The sequence below is a fragment of the Pantherophis guttatus genome, chromosome 5, assembly GCF_059756535.1.
Source record: "Pantherophis guttatus breed Tessera chromosome 5, ASM5975653v1, whole genome shotgun sequence".
Classification (NCBI taxonomy): Eukaryota; Metazoa; Chordata; class Lepidosauria; order Squamata; family Colubridae; genus Pantherophis; species Pantherophis guttatus.
Window position 1 is genome coordinate 30750405 of NC_142067.1, and position 12232 is coordinate 30762636.

Consider the following 12232-nt stretch of genomic DNA (forward strand, 5'->3'; position numbering starts at 1 on the left):
AGTTTAAATTATGTTCCACAGTAAACAGAATTGAAGTGTTTCTTGGAAGAAAACAGATTTTAGTGGATTCTCTCTAGAATCCAGACATATTTTAGTGGATTCTCTTTAGAATTAGATAATCATTAACATATGAAATAGTGCCGGGGTTATAGTATAAGTTTGTCCATTTACTTGAAATAAGTTTCATTGAATTCAAAGGCGCAATAGATTTCAGCTTCTCTTTCGGATGCAAGGCAGACAAGGAAATTAATCACATTATTTGTCTATCTCTTTCCCATTTTCGGATTATACTTTCTCCTTTAGAAAAAGAAAGAAACAAAAGCAAACAAAACAAAACAAAACAAAACCCCTATTCCTCATTCCTCAGCCATTTGAAAAGTCAAAATTCTGCGGCTTCCCTCCCTCTCTCACTTTCCGTCTCTCCCCCCCCCCGCATCTACTAATGGTATCGCCCGTTTTCTCGCCAAATCCAGACAGTGATTAACGCCCGTCGCCGCCAGCCTCTGGTGCCGGGAGCTTCAAAACTTGATTGGCTGGCAACCTGCTAAGTACGCAGGTAATATCCTATTATGATTGGTGAAAGCCTTCTAGGCTCCTCCTCTGTCCTTTCTGCTATTGGTCACCGTATAACAGCAAGCCTCCCTTCCCCCTCCCTACCGAGGTCATTTAAGTTTATGGAAGAAATAAATAAATAAAGGAAGAAATAGAAATGCGTAGAAAAAAAAGGGGGAGCGGGCGAAGGTTCGCAACCTAACATGCTAGGCAGCGTGAAAAAGATCATTTCGAGCCAATCATTTGCAAGCTTGGGTCACTTTGGCAGCTAGCCCGGGCAAATGAAACACGAGTTATTAAAAAGGTCAGCCTTAATCATATGTATATCCTCCAATGATAAGCATCACTGATGTCTGATTGACAAACGTCAAGACCAATACACTGGGGACATAACGGAGATTTATTTTCTTAAAGGCTGGAACCACTCCAATGAGAAAGCAGTAAATACAGGCGGATGAGAGGGAAGGATTGTATGGTTGTTGGGGGAAGCGGAGCACACTCCGGAGTGGCAGGGGAGCCAACTAATCGAAAAGTTGAGCGGGCCGGGTGGGCGGGGCTAAGGGCCAATGAGAGGTTCGCCTGAAGGGAGGGTGGCGGCGGTTCTACATTAAAGAGTTGAATTGGCGCGGGAGGCTGACAGAAGACGAGAGAGGTATCGCTCTTCCGGGGTCAGTGGGGGGTGAAGAGGTGTGGTTGGTTGAAACTCCGCCCTCTCCGAGGGTAGTGAGAGGGGAAAGCAATTAGGGCTAAATGTGTAAAATAATAATAATAATAATAATAAAACAAAATAAAAGCTCTGAAAGAGTCGCGCGCAAGTTGAATCTCGTGGGAAGTCAACCTCTCCTGCCTGCAAGCCAGGGAAGTTTACTCCCGAGAAAGTGTGAATGTCACGAGTTGCGTGTATTGGATCGGGAATAAGCCCCGCCGAGTTTTAATTAGGATTTCCTTTCGGGGTGGGGGGGGGGCGGTAAAGTGCGCGCTGCCCTATAAGCCTTATACGTGTGCATACTCGATCCGTGGGAACGGGGGTAGCGAGGTAAGGCTGCAGTTCTGCGCTCATTTCCTCGGGAAATACTCGGGCTTGGGACTTTGGCTTAGGAATCCCGTCTTCAGGTTATCTCGCAACTTTGCATATGCCGAGTTACCTTTCTCGCCCCGTGCACAGTTAACGCTTCTTCTGTGCCTGACGGATCCGCACTCGGACTCGCGCGGAAGCGATAAGTGGTGGGACTCTTTTAAAAATAAAATTTAAAACTCTTTCTTGCATTTAATCAGAATAAAGTCGGGTGACGTTTCGTGACGGATGGTGAATATTCTCGGGTTGGACAAGTAGTCGTGAAATGCAGTGATGGATCCCGCTTCCTCCACCCAAATTTTCTTGGGTCGGGCTGATTTCAAAGGCGCGCGCTTTTTTTCCTCTTTATTAAAGAAGAAAAAAAAAAGCTTTATATTCATATCCGAGCGGTGTGTCCCGGGTTGTAAACTCTGGATCGTAAAGAAAGCGAAATAGATCTTGCAGGACAAACTTGGCATTAGCCGAACCGGACCCAATGAATGCTTTTTCAGTAGGGATGGGGGGGGGGAGGATTTGTCTTGGGTATACTGAACCCAGGGGTAAAAAACAAAACAAAACAAATTCGCATGTTTGCAGCCGACTCCTATTCTCCATCTTGGAACATTGGCTTTAATACCACCTACATTTTTTTCCTCATCCACGCTATTAATCCAGGGTTTTTTTTGCTTTTTGTTTTTACCACCTTCCTCAATAAGAGTTCTTTGGATCTGGAATTCTTTCATAAGCAGTCAGCTGGTTTAATAAAGATGCTTCCTTAATGATGGGTTTAAAATAGTAATGTAACTTGGAGAAAAAAAAGTAATTTAGAAAGTTCAGGATTGAACTTGAATGCTTTCAGTGAGTATTTTATAGTGAACTTAATTTATATACTCTGTGAGCGTAAATTTCAGCCGAGGCTAAAGTGCCTCTGGCTAGAGAATAGGGTAATAATGAATGTGGAGACACTCATTCATATGAAAAACCTGCTGGTGATCAAATCTTTAATTTCACTGTCTTAAGGAGAATTAGAACAGAAGATCATCTGAGCCACCCGGGCATACTTTCTGCTGGGTTTCCACTGGAACCTAGATTGATGCTTTCAGTTCTAAAGTTAATCTGCTTGGATAAAAAAAATCAGTTTCTGTTTGAAACATTGGCTGGAAGTGGGTTAATTGGATGAATGCAGTTTGTGGCTTGATCTGAGTTATTCTTTCACTCTTGTCCATTAGCTAAGATCTGCTTCACTTCACTTTGCTTCTTGATAGACTAGGAAAGAACAGGCCTTGCTCCAGTTCCTTCCCTCCATCCCTAACTCAAATAGTTAAATTCAATTCTGTATGTTGGAGGAGAGAGGTCCAGGAATGTAAGGAAGCAAAATAAACTGGTGTTGAGTTACGGATGGAAAAAAAATGGGGACTAGAATGCTAAGTCGCAAGCAAAGTTATGCCCCTTGAAGAAAAAGTATGAAGTTACCCTTGTTTGAACTTTGGATGTGGGGTAAGCAAAGATGTACTATGAAAAAAGGATCTATCTGATGTACTTATTAAGAGTTTTCATTTTTTTTATTTTATTTAAAAAAGAAGATAGAATAGTATCAGTCCTAAAGTGATTGATACAAATTGTATGGATATTTCTGAATAAATTTCATTAAATGTGGTTACTACTTTATTTTGCAACCTGAAAAGTTAACGTAATAATGTTACACAAAAAAGCATGTTAATGTTATTACTAAAAATAGACATTCCTGCACTAATTATATAATGATTAATGTAGATTAGAAACAACTCGATTCTCTACTAACAAATGAAATCCCTTCATATTGATTAGAATTAAGCATCATTGAACTCAGTGGACTACTTTCTAAGTAAACAAGTAATTAAATAAACAAATATTTTAAGTAGTCGTGTTTTATCCAGATTAGAGAAACCTCTTTAATTAATACAGGATTTTTTTCTTTACTTATCAGGTAAACGTTTATCAGTAGTGTTCTAAATCCACTTCCTTCCTGGATTAGATTTGAAAGCTTCTACAATATAAAAAATAGATTTGGACTTCAGTAAATTATTTTTCAAAAAACAGCAAGTACAGCTGTTTCAACTGTTGTGGTTGCTATTGTGCCTTTAATTTGTATTTAGTATGGAATTTTACCTATTGTTTTCCTTATGCTTCTGCCTTCTCTATCAGCAAACAGCTAGAAATTTCTGGCTGCCCTGCAATCTGAAAACAGATCATAGAAAGAAATGGGCAAAGCAGCTAAAGCCCCCCCTCCCCATCCTGATATGGATCAGGATCTCTGAAAAGGATATAAGATTTCCCATTCTCCTTGTAGTAAAAAAAAACCCTGTGTGCCTGCAGTTAAGGCAGCATCAGTAATATCTGAAAAAAGATTAAACCTTTTCTGTGGGTTTTACAAAAACAATTTTAATATCTTGCAGAATGAATTGTAATAAATACATTGTGAATAAATCTAATAAGGAGAAACTTTAACATTCTTGGACATAGCTGGAGTTGCTGCAAACTTCATATATAATAATATATATAAATGTATGTCTTGGGATGTCATCTACCTTGGAAGCTTTAAAATACATTAATAACTTGGGTCTTTTAAATATGTGTTCGAAATTATTTCTGTGTTATATGTTTATGGTAAGTATTAGTGTTTTAGTCAGTTTCCAAATGTGGATTATGTATGTCTGTTCTTTCAGCAAATAGCTACATTTTAAAGGACTGGCAATTGTGATCCACCCATTTTATAAAAGAAATGTATTTGAAAAATGTTGGTATTATGCAATAGGGTTTGGAATGCATAAAAGCCATTTTCTCCACTGTGCTGGACTAATTCCCAGCAGTGCAACTATAGTGCATGTTGCAGTTTTATGTCTGTGAAGGACAGGAGATTTGTAAATAGTTTGCTACAAGAAAGTTACTTCCAATTTATCTCAGTATACAGTTAAGATAAAGCTTAATAAACCTTGATATTTTTTTGGTAAAATTGTATACTCATCTGTGAACTGACTAAAATACTAATAATTACCATAACATTATGATCTAGAAATGTTGATTTAGAAAGTGTCTTCATTAAAAAAAAAAAGGGGGGGGGACAGGTAAAATTCCAAATTATTGATGACAGATTCCAAAATAGATGACATCCCAAGCAACTTCTAAAATTATTTTATTAATAATTTTTAAATATATTATCTGCCAGTGTCACATCATTCCCACTTCTGGTGTCTTAAAGTAAACTAAAACGCAATGAAACTTCTATGGTAAAAAAGTAACATTTTTACAAAGTATTCTTGAGAATGTCTCCTAATTAACTTGGATCATTCCAGCATGTAGTGAGTCAAGCCATACATAAAATGAAATCTTGGACTATAAGTAGTTGAATTGCTCCCAGGGAGATCATACCTCTGCAGCAATCCTTAAAAAATCATCTATGTTTTAGAATGCTAAAGTTAATGCCATATATATCATCCGCATTCTTACAATAGAATGGTGTTTATTCTATAGCACCATAAGGAAACTTGCTAATATCTAAAAAAGAACAGAAAAGTTATATTTTGTCATACTGATAGCTACCAGAACCCTGTGGCATTGGGATTATATTCCACCTTCACTACCCCCAACCTCTTTCTGAAAGTTCTTTCAGCATGTCAAATTCAAGGGGCTATGAATGCTTGTAAATATATATTCTTGTCCCTTATACATATATAGCACTTTCTATCAAGGATGCTGTATGAAAATGCAAAAATAATCTCTTAGTTCTTTTCTTTCTTTTTTTCCTCAAATGCCATCAATCCCTTGGCTCAACTGCCCTTCTTTCAGGCTAAGAGGTGAACCTGCTTTTTGATTGACACATTTCTTTTGAGGGAGAGTGAAGGTAACCACATCACATATAATAAATAATGTTTCCCTTCCATTATATTAAATATTTCAATTTTGCAGCAATGCTTTTAAAATATTACCCAAGCCTTCAGGAGCTACAAGTGGGTTTGAGGCCATAGGTTGGCATTTTTAAGACTTCGACATTATAAGAAAGTTATAAGATCATTTAGGGAAGAAGTGGGGATGTCATGTAACTTATCTTTTATTGATAGACACCTGCAGTGATAAGGAGTCCACATGGCTACCAGAAACACTTAGCTTTATATGGTGTACTTAGATCCTTCAGAAATTGTACTACTGAATTTTGAAAATTGTATGATTTCCCAGTGTTTTTCAATTTAAAAATATCTCCCTTCCCTAGTATGCAATAATTTACATAAGCTGAAAAATCTTTTCCCCACCCAACTCTATGTTACAATAGCCGTACTTTAAAAAAAAAATCTATCCCTCCATCATGTCAGTCGGTTTGTTAGGGAAAGTTTTGTTATACTTCTAATTAGGCATTTAGTTTTAAAGGTTGGATTCTGTACCCAGATTCCTGGAAGTAAGATCCATGAAACTGTATGTGTTTATTTAATGTGTATATTTAAATTTACTATATTTCATACTGGTATGTATGCATTACTTGTGGCTTAAGTACTTAAGAGTAGGCAAACTTTCATGTTTATATGAAATAAAATGTGATGAAAACAATTCTTGTAAAATTATGTTACTCTCTTTTGTAAAAGCACTGGGACAATATCAGCATTCCTAGACATAATAGGAATTGTGAGCTGATAAAATAGACCTGGTTTAAAGAAGCTCTAAAAACTTTTTAAAAACCCCAAACTTTATTTAAAAATGGAGTATTTATATTAGAGTTAACTGTTATGGAATGTAGTCCAGATTCCCAGGAGGGAGGAATGCATTCCAGAGGGGTGAAAGACAACAAAGTTCTGTGGAAGATAGAGGGTGAAATCAGCTCCTCCCTAATAGTTTCCCAGAATCTGTGTTTTATGGTGCAAGTAGTCTGCTTTAGTTTGGCAAGATTTCTGTCCATAAGTAAGGAAAATTAAAGGAAACTGCTTAGAAGAACTTCAACGTGTCTTTCTTGATTTTTGGAGCCTGACGTTAAACACATTTAGGTGATTTTAAAATGTATTTTTATACATAAAATTAACAGAGTAAACTGCATTTAAATACTTATTCATGTTTCTGGGGTTCAGCTTTGCAAACATTAGTAAGTTAAGACAACTTACTCCCTTGTATTAGAAAATAGGCTCATTTTCAATAGATAATTAAACTATGGAAAGGTTAATAGCACTATTGTCTATAAAACTTTGTTCTTTGAAACTTGGAGATAAGGTTAATGGGAAATAATGCCACATATTGGCAAATCATATTCTGTAAATGGAGTCAACGAATACCCTTAAAGTGAAAATATGTTGATATGAAATTTCTTGGACACTTCACTTTGTTACAATTAACATCCTACAACCTAAAAAGTGCATTTTGACATAAGGATCAAGTTAACAATAGGAAGTTGTTTTTCTTTTGCAAATGTCTGGTGTAAGTAAGCATGATAATGTTGAATCCAAGCTAGATCAAGACAGGCAAGATAACTTTGGATAGCACTTTGTCTCATCATAGCCCTAAATGAATTTGCTTACTGTTTCCAGTGGTTCTTAGACAGAGCCAACATTCCATTAGATAATTTAAAATGTTATTCTAAGAGTGGAAAAGAGAACCTGTTTGGTGTAGTGGTTCAGGTTTTGGCCTAGACCATGTTGGTGTTTATTGTGTCATAAAATGTTTTGTAAAATTTGCCAAATTTTAATGACATAGAAGTCATGGATTTTGGATTTTTGACACATTCTATAAGATAGCCCATTTGAGGTATCTTGGTTCAAAAAATATTGGCCTATTATGCACTATTTCACTGAATTAAAGATTATGAGAACAAGAGTTTTAGTATTGTATAGCTATTCTTACAATCTACATAAGTAATTGGAATGTTAATGAGTTCCTGGTTATTATCAGGGTACTCCTGAATTAGTCAATATCCTACTTCCTTTAAAGAAGAATTGGGTTTTTTTTATCTGTTCCTTATAGGTTAGTCCTATAAAATTGCTTTGTGCGTCTAATGAATTGGATTAGCTGAGAAATTCTGTATACATTGAAACAAAAATGTTTTCTAGAAGGATACTTACAATTTTTTGAACACCCTTGAATTTTTGCATAAACATCACCTAAAATGTGATCTGTTTTCCACAAAGTTGTACAACTAGACAACCCAATTAAACCAATAAGTCAAAAACATTATACTTGTTCATTGATTTATTGAGACAAAAGTTTCCAAGGCTACATACTGAGGTTTGGTAAAAAATCTATGAAACTTCACTTTCACTAACTGGTGTGCCCTCCTTGGGCAGCAGTAACTGCAAGTAAACATTTCTGATAATTGTTGATCAATCCTGCACATTTGACTTGGAGTAATTTTAGCCCATCCCTTGTTATAGAACAGATTCAATTTAGGGATATTGGTTGGCTTCTTCACATAAACTGCTTTAGGTCCTTCCACAATATTTCTAGAGAATTAAGGTCAGGATTTTGATTTGCCTATTCCAAAACATTAACTTTCTTCTTCTTCAACCATTATTTGATACATAACCACTTTCCTTTGAGTTTCAGTTCATGGACACAGAGCCTGATATTTTTCTATAGAATTTGCTGGTACAATCCAAAAATTATAATTCCATGAATGATGGCAAGGCATTCTAGTTTAGGGGCAGAAAAACCGGCCCAAACTTTGGTATTACTACTACCATCTATCACAGATGGGATAAGCTTCTTTCATTCAAGCCAAAGATTTTGGTCTCATCCATCCACAGAACACTCCCAATAGCACTCTGGCTTATCCACATGGTCTTTCTAAACTGTAGATGGGCAGCAATGTTCTTTTTGGACAGTAGTGACTTTCTCCTTGCACACTGTTATGCGCACTTTTGTTATTCAGTGTTTTCTTGATGAATGAACACTGATATTCAGCAAAGTAAGTGAGGCCTTTAATTACCCATACATTATTCTGGGCTGTTTTGAGACCTCCTGGAGTGTTACACACTTTGCTCTTGTTGACCTTAGATCAGGGGTGTCAAACTTGTGGCCCGCAGGCCAGATGCGTCATGTGCTGGCCCCGCCCCTGCCTGGTTTAACAAAGGGGGAAAAAGTCCCGATACGTCACGTGTTGCCACTGTGACAATACGAGTTTGATACCCCTGCCTTAGATGGTCAATCACTTCTGGGGAGGGTAGTAATGGTGTTTAATTACACAATCTGGATGATAATGGATTGGTGGAGACCAAACACTTTAGAAATTTGTTTGTAATCTTTTCCAGATTGGTGTGCATCAACAACAGTTTTTTGGAGGTCTTCAGAAATCTCCTTTGAGCAATTTCTGTGTAGTTGTGTTATGAAGACCAAACTTAAACAATAAATACCCAGAATACTGTTCTTTGAATAAGGCAGGATCTCCCACACTCCCATCTGATTATTATCCCATTGATTGAAACACCCATCTAATTCTAATTTCTTCTTCAAATGAACTGATACCAGAAGTTCACCTTTTTGCCATACATAAAGATGTACCTTTCAATCATTTTTCTCAATAAATCAATGATATTTATTTGTTTAATTAGATTTCCTTTATCTAGTTTTAGGACGTGTGTGGACAACATTTTAGGTCACAGGTATTGATTTATGACTGTTCGAAGTTACAATGGTGGTGCAAAAAATTATTTACAACTGGTTCTCACACTTCTAAACATTGCAGCATTTCTGCGGTCAGGTGATCAGAATTTGGGCACTTGGCAACCAGCATCCATATACAGTATGACAGTTCCAACATCTTTGGGTTATATGATTATCATCTACAACCTTCTGACAAGCACAGTCAGTAAAAGAAACTGGATTCACTTAATGACTGCAGCAAAAAGGTCACAATTCACTTAATGACCACATCACTTAGTAACAGAAGTTCCGGGTTAAATTGGTCCCAAATTGAGGACTACCTATATTTATGAAGAAATATTAACAATATATATCTCTTGGTTCTATATAAATGTATAATGAAACATATATAGGAGCAAGAATTATAGGAGTCAAAGAAATGAGCAGTTGAGAGAGGAAGCAATCAAGTCATCCTAGGAAAAAGCCTCAAAGAAATGTATCTGTAAGCTAACACATTGTCTCTTACTCCCAACCAAAACATCTTATTTGTAAATGGTAGATTATTACCAGTGTGTGCTGGAGAAAGTATCGTGATTGTTGATGAAAATTGGGAGGAATAAAAATCCTGTCTATATTATACAAATGCAACATACAAAGCTTTGGTAGTAAGATTGTCAGACTATTGTTCCATGATAGTAAATTTATTAGAAATGGGGCAATGAACACATTTGGTATATTGAATGTATCTTGTGACATGCCAAAATGGCTTTATGGTAAGAGTCATAAAATGGCTGTTATGTATGGGTTTAGCCCAGAGGTGGGTTTCAGCAGATTCTGACCAGTTCTGGAGAACCGATAGCAAAAATTTTGAGTAGTTCGGAGAACCGGTAGTAAAAATTCTGACTAGCCCCGCCCCCATCTATTCTCTGCCTCCTAAGTCCCAGCTGATCGTGAGGAAATGGGGATTTTGCAGTAACCTTCCTCTGGGGTGGGAAGGGAATGGAAATTTTACAGTATCCTTCACCTGCCACGCTCACCAAGCTATGCCCACCAAGCCATGCCACACCCACAGAACCGGTAGTAAACATTTTTGAAACCCACCACTGGTTTAGCCAATACAAAAGCATTCTTTCTTTCTTTCTTTTTTTTTTTTGAAAGAAACTTGGCAAATTGTTCCTTGTAATTCCTTCTAGTCAATCAGGATGCTAGTCTATTTCGTCTTTTTTATGTAGGTGGAACATTTCCAAATAAAGTATTGCTGTAGCCACCAACCATTTCTATTTTCTAAGAATGTATTTCAGACCTTTATGTAGAAGTCCAGTGGCAACTTTGGAAATAAATATAAAATTGGACATTCAATCTGGCTTCTGCCTCTTCCAAACTTATGATTTATTAAAAGTATTGATATATATAGAAACTAAATTTGAGTAAGGTAACTTGATATCTGGGGTCCCTGAATGCCTACCCCTTGGATCAGCACAAGTTCAAGGAAATTTGGTTTCTATTAATTTCCCATCTGAACAAATAAGATGATTAATTCAGCAGAGATGATTTGGGACAGATGTAGTACATTAAAATGATGTAATTCTTAAAATTTTGTGAAACAAAAATTTATATTAAAAAATTAAATAAACAAATATAAATTTTCTAAACAAATTTTCTTTGAAATAAATACATTTAAAACAAAGTATATGGTGCACTTTATTTTTTTATTTAATTTTTACAGCGGCCATCTTAGCAAATGACTATGTATGGCACATTTACTTTGTTCAGTTTTTTTAAAAAATGTGGCTAAATCATGAATATATCAACATTTTGGAAAGATCCTACATACCACATTATAGCAAATCCTGAAGCATAATTTCTCTTCTGTATGCATATATGTTATCCCTTTAAATTGTGGTCTTTTACATATACACATTGATGGAGTGTTTTGCATGATAGCTCCTAAAATATGACTGGGCTTTTAATTCACCAGTCAAAATTTCTATGGTTTGCTAGTAATCATCTAGTAGTGGTCTGTATAGATTTTTTAATACAATATCTTTTGCTAAAGAAGCTCTGGTAAAGCAGAAAGGGCTTTCAGGAAGTAATTTGATAGCAAGATAGCAATAACAAGTGGCTACAAAAAAAAACAACAATTGCTTTTGTACATAGCTTTTCTAAGAAAGGAAAAATCACATGAACAAAAGGAATATAAAGTGCAGAGAGAACAAACTCTGTATGTCCTGTTTTTTAAACAGTACAAATAAAATCACAAGGCAAAATGTGAAGCGAAATGTGTGGCAGATTAGATTTCAGCTGTGGAAGAATTATTCATTTGAGAGGGAGGGCTATCCTCCAGCAGTCAGCAGTGTGAGACTGAACAAGAGTATGATTAAATTGTACAACAGGGAAGTGAATCCAAAGCTCAAGGTGTCATTTTTTCTATTGGGATTGTTAAACACATTATTTCTTCCTGTTACAACAGAAATTTTATACAAAGGGTTGCTTAGGCATATTAAATATCCTTAGACACCTTAATAAAACTCCAAATATGTAGGATTATGACTTTCTATTTTTTTTAAAAAAGGAGGGGGTAAGAATCTTATTCTTTCCATTTGGAGTTGATACAAAAAATACATTGCAATTATCATATATAGGTGACACTGACTATAGTGTAAGGAGAGGCCTGCAAAAATGCTTTTGTTAAACCATTTTTCAGCACACAAAAGCACTTGATTGGCACTTCACTGATTTAATGGGCCATTTGTAATGCAGAAAGAACATCACCAAAGATTGTAGCATTATCCTAAATTTAATAATTGAATTTATAGCTGCAAAAATTCAAGATTTCTGACACATAGAAAATTTTTGGAGAGCATGAATGGGAGAAGTTGTAATTTTGATGTCTAGTCTTTTACCTCTATGGTTTTTAATGTAACAAATTTGTGGAAAATTTGAATATAATGATTATATGTCTGAAAGTTTTTCAATGGCCTGCAGCAAATCTTGGCTGCAATCTTATATTCACTTTACTACGGAATAAATCCTTCA

At 36.0% G+C, this 12232-nt stretch overlaps 1 protein-coding gene across 9 annotated transcripts in view; it reads left to right on the top strand.

Annotated features, from left to right (window-relative positions):
* The first annotated feature begins 1045 nt into the window (after positions 1-1045).
* Positions 1046-12232, top strand: part of ZBTB20 (zinc finger and BTB domain containing 20) — a 531250-nt gene continuing 520063 nt past the window's right edge. For 2 of the 9 annotated variants that reach the window (XM_087894803.1, XM_087894801.1), the window contains exon 1: positions 1145-1204. The gene's annotated coding sequence lies outside the window, so the exon portion shown is untranslated. Of the gene's footprint in view, positions 1205-1495; positions 1589-12232 lie in introns of those variants that run through there. The other 7 variants (XM_087894799.1, XM_087894811.1, XM_087894812.1 and 4 more) reach the window with 7 other exon arrangements.